This window comes from Dreissena polymorpha, chromosome 9 (assembly GCF_020536995.1).
Source record: "Dreissena polymorpha isolate Duluth1 chromosome 9, UMN_Dpol_1.0, whole genome shotgun sequence".
NCBI classification, from domain to species: domain Eukaryota; kingdom Metazoa; phylum Mollusca; class Bivalvia; order Myida; family Dreissenidae; genus Dreissena; species Dreissena polymorpha.
The window spans coordinates 59,355,811-59,361,810 of NC_068363.1; positions in this window are offsets into that span (position 1 = coordinate 59,355,811).

Here is a 6,000-nt window from a genome sequence, read left to right on the forward strand (position 1 = left end):
TGTCGTCGGATAATTTAAGTTTAATTAATATAAATAAATTATTCTATAAAAAATAATTCGGCAAATCATATGATCACACCTTCAATATCACATTACCATTTAAACAGATGCAAAATTTAAAATCCAATGGCTTAGTTGAACCAGTTCATAATGTTTAATATTTCCATATATTAATATTGAAATAACTTTGCATAAAAATAAATCCTTTTCTTAAACAAATGCTTTCTCTTATAATCACATGTGAAACACCGATGTTGGGAAAATAGCATTGTAAACAATTTATGTCATTATTTGATCTGATTATTCATTCTTGGAGAGATAGCTTTATTTTATGTATTTTTATATATATTTCCAGAATTAGGTTACCTTTTCCACATTGTGCAATGCTATGTTTGGTTAAATTCAGTCAAACTTGCAGGAAGAAAAAACTATCGATACAAAGTTTTGTGTTGGAATTTTATTATATTAAGCGCTTGTCGCAGCAATTTGATCTACGTTCCAGCTGCTGCTTATTTCTATGATGCATTTAATTGGTTTTCTACTAAAACAGCATTATGTCAAAGAATATGAACGCATTCTCGTATTGGTTTAAAAACTAATATATCTCGATATAACAATTAACGATATATAATAATGTAGATGTTATGATGTATGTTGTATAAAAACAGAAAATCATCAACATATTCACGCATATTGTAAATTGACTTGAAACGCGTCTAATGTGTTTTCGAAAAATATTAACCTCATAACAGTGTAACTCTCGTTTGTACGAGAATCTGATCCTGACATCGCCGTATTCTTATGTAATTTGCATACAGTGTATGCCTGAATAAACATATATGGTATTGACATAACAACGCATGTAAGAATATATACATTTTACCATTATTGTTATTGTTTGCTAGCGTATACTCTGTTATCCATTCAGGACCATGCTTTATGTTCAGCATGCCTTTAACGTTGTTTAAATATGCGTTCATTATATAAGAGTAAAACTCTAGGTTCTCCAGCTGTAATTTATGATAGCAATGTTATGTTTTACCGCACATGTAATTTCTGATCATGGACGTTAGCAAAATTCAACAGTTGTGATATCTTTCATACTATTATATTTCATTACCGTTTTGTGAATGTATATGTCTTTAGCAATGATTTAGGCAACAAAAAGTACATTCTTTAAATAGTACATCACCATTTAAACACATGAAATAGTTAATCAATGTTTATGTTGAGGCATATGAATACTGAAATTACTTTGCATAACAATACATTCTTATCTTTAACAAATATTTTCTCATATCATAACATGTGTACACACAGATGTTGGGAAAGTAGAATTGCCAACAACCTAGTTTATAATATTATCTGATTCTTTATACTTAGACGGATCGCTTTAATTTTATGTATTTTATATAAATTTTCAGCATTAGGTTGCATTACTCACACCGTGCAAAGCTATGTTTGGTTTTATTCATTCGGACGAAAAAAAAAGTATCAATAAAAAATTGTGTTGGCATTTAGGGCTTGTTGCAGCAACGTGATCATGGGTTTAGCTTCTGATAATTTCTTTTATTGATATATTTTTATCTGAAACAGTATAATGTCGAAGTATATACACGCATTATCGTAATATGTCAAACTAAATATCTTCATATAAAATATAACGATATATAAAGAATGTAGATTTTATTATGTATTTTTTATAAAAACACAAACAAAAAATGGTTAACATATTGACCTATATTTAAAATAGACATGACTCACCACTTCTGTGTTCTGGATAAATATTAACCTTATAGCTGAGCATTGGAACTCTCATTGCGCGAAATACTGATTTTGATATCGCCTTATTGGTAAGTAATGTGCATACAGTGTACGCTTGGATATGCATACATGCTAAGCAAACAAAAAACGTATGTAGGAAAATATTTTCATTTTAGCATAATATTTTAATTATTTTGCTTGCATGGACAAACTGATTATTTTCCATGCGTGTGTATTTCCAGTTTATACGTGTTTACCATGCAATCCATTCAGGACCATGTTTTATGTTCAGCATGGCTATATCGTTTTCTAAATATGCGTTCATTATATCAGAGTAAAACTCTGGTGCTCCAGCGTTTATTTATGATAGAAATTAGTACATGTAATTTCTGATCATGTACGTTAACACAATTCCTAAAGATGTGATATGTTATATTTATTTTATTACCGTTTTCGTTAATGTATACTTATGTACCATGATATTGTCAGCATAGCATACACGTAATTGTCCAACGAAATGGAGGCTGTACTATTGGTTAGCCCTAAAATCAGCGTTTTGTCGAAGTACCTTAAAAATAATTCAAAATACAAATCCAACTGCTTAGATGAAATATTTATTAATATGTATGTTTTGTCATATACATACTGTAATAACTAAGCATAAAAATAAATCCTATTCTTAAACAAATGCTTTCTATTATAATCACATTTTAAAACATATGTTGGAAAAGTAGCGTTGCAAACAATATAGTGCATAATTGTATCTGTTTCTTTATACTTAGCAGTATATTTATTAATGTATTTTATATATATTTTCATGTTTGGTTTATTCATTCGGACTTGCTGGAAGAAAAGAAGTATAAATAAAAAGTTGTGTTATGTCTTTTTGTATAATAAAGGCTTGTTGCAGGAGCGTGATCAAAGTTTCAGCTTCTGATAATTCTTTTATGCATTTATTTTGTTTTCTACTAAAACAGTATTATGTTGAAATATCTGTACGTACTCTCTTGATGGTGTCAGAATAAATATCTTCATATAAGATTTAGCGATATATAATACATGTAGATGAAATGATGATTTTTTTATATAAAAAACAAACAGAAGAAAACGTGGCATATTCACACATGTTGTAAATTGACTTGATTCACTGCTGAGGTGTTCTCTATAAATATTAACCTTATGGCATTGTAACTCTCATTTGTACGAAATACTGATTCTGATATCGCCTTATTCTTATGTAATATGCATATAATGTACTCCGGAATACACATATATTGCAGTTCAAATAGAACCGTTGTAGGAATATATACATTTTCCCATTATAATTTATTATTTCGCTTGCATTCACAAACGGATTCTTCCTATGTGTGTGTATTTCCATCATCATGTTGATTTTTAAACAAAGCGCTTTTTAGAACATATTCTGGGCTTCATAATTTACGTTTACACGTGTATACCCTGTAATCCATTCATGTTTTATGTTCAGTATGCCTATATCGTTTTCTAAATATGCGTTTTTTATATAAGAGAGAGAAAAACTCTTGCTCCAGCGTTTATTTAGGATAGAAATGTTGTCGTTTTAAGTACATTATCAGATCTGCTTATTCATTCTTAGAAAGATATTTTTATTATGTATTTGTATATACATTTTCAGCAATAGGTTGCATTTCCACAGTGTGACATTGCTGGAAGAAAAAAAAAGGATTACAAAGTTTTGTGCTTTCATTTATTTATATTAAGGGCTTTTTGCAGCAATATTTAGCTTCCGATTATTTTATGTAAGAATGTATGTTGCTTTCTACGCAAACAGTATTATGTCGAAGTATATGAACACATTCTCTTATGATTTCAGATTAAATATCTTCATATAAAATGTAACGACATATAATAAATTTAAATTGTATGATGTTTTTTTTTAAAAATGAAATACAGAACAACGTAAACATATTCACGCATATTGTCAATTGACTTGATTCACTACTTATTTCTCGATAAATAGTAACCTCTTAGCATTGTTACTCTCATTTGTACAAAATATATCGCCCTATTATCATGTAATATGCATACAATGTACGCCTTAACACGTATAGGGTAGTCAAATAAAAATACATGTAGGAATATATATATTTTACTATAATAGCTTATTATTTCGCGGGCAATGAACAAACGGATTCTTTGTATGTGTGAGTATTTCCAGCATTAGGGGGAATTTTAAGCAAAGCGCTTTTCAAACATATTCTGCGGTTGCATAATATGTCTACTCGTTTATACCATTGTAATCCATTCAGGACCATGTTTATGATCAGCATGCATATACCGTTTTCTAAATATGCATTCATTATATAAGAGTAAAACTCTAGTTGCCCCAGCATTAATTTATGATAGAAATGTCATGTTTTAAAGTGCCTAGTAATCTATTTGATCATGAACGTTAACACATTCCATAAGTTTATATATTAAAAGGGGCCTTTTCACAGATTTTGGCATGTTTTGAAGTTTGTCATTAAATGCTTTATATTGATAAATGTAAACATTAAATTTTAAAAGCTCCAGTAAAAAATCAAAAATACAATTTTAAAAAGGAAACAAAAGTTAGCCCACAGCAGGGCTCGAACCAGTGACCCCCGGAATCCTCAGTAAAAATGCATTAGCCAACTGAGCTATCCTGCCAATAATACATAATATGCGTATTTTATACCTTATATAAGCAATCTTCGTAGTTTTACAAATTTAAACCGACAACAAGAGACCTCTCCCCAAATTATTCAATCGTTTTCGCGTTGCAAACGCTTTATAATTTTTAGGTTTTTAAATCGTTAAAGACGCATATAATGGCTATATTGGACCGTGGCAAATGTTCAGTAATACTGTTTCCTCACAAATATCATAACTAACCGAACATTTGCGCATCTGAAACAACTTTTTTCAATTTTGTCCAATTTACCCAAACCGTGAAAATATCCCTTTAATATATTTAATTTCAGTGTTCGTGAATTATAATTAAGACCCATGATGGATTTCAGCAAAGCATACAATCATTTGTCCAACGAAAAAGCGTCTGTAACTATGGGTATGCCATTTACACAACATTAAGTCGAAGTACAAGAAAGCTTTAATTTTTGTCGTCGGATGATTTAAGTTCAATTTATATAAATAAATAAGTCTATAGCAATGCATTTAGAAACAAAACATTCAACCTGAAATAGAACATCATCATTAAACTAGATGTTAGATTAAAATCCAATTGCTTAGATGAAATAGTTTATTATTTTTTATGTTTCGTCATATTATTACTGAAATAACTATGCATACAATTTATTTATTTTTTAAACATTTTTATCTCTATTATCACAGGTGTAACACAGATGTCAGGAAAATAGCATTGTAAACAATCTAGTTCATAATTACATCTGATTATTCATTCTTAGACAGATAGTTTTATTAATAAGTACTTTTATATACTTTCCCACATTTTTATCACAGTGTGAAATTCTATGTTTGGTTTTATAAATTCATACTGACTGGAAGAAAAACAACATATAAAAACAAAGTGTTGTGTTGTCATTTTATTACATTAAGGGCTCGTAGAAACAATGTTATCACAATATTAGCTTCTGCTAATTTCTATAACGCATTTATTAGGTTTTCTACTTAAACAGTATTATGTCGAAGAATATTTACGCATTCTCTTTATGATGTCAAATTATAGCTGGATATGACATTGACGATATTTATAAATGTAGAATGTATGATTTTATTGAAAAACAAACACAACAGAAAACAAACGTTAACATATTCACGCATATTTAAAATTGTCTTCATTCACTTCTTACATGATCTCGATAAATAATTCCTCCTTATATCATTGTGTCTCTCATTGAACGGAATACTTATTCTGATATCGCCCTACTATATGTAATATGCATAACGGGTACGCCTGAATGCATACGTACATGGTAGGCAAATAAAACACCTGTAGGAGTATATAAATTTTACCATAATAGTTTAATGATTATGCTTGCATGTAATGTACGCACTGTTTGTCTATGTCTGTGTATATCCAGCATTAGTGGTAATTTTAAAAAAAGTGTTTTGTGAAGTATATACTAATGTAAAACTTCCGGCTGCTCAGCAGCACAGCATTCCCATCAATAACTAATAAAACTTATTCTGGGGCTGCATACTTAATGTTTACACGTGTATGACCTGTAATCCATTCAGGACCATGTTTTTGTT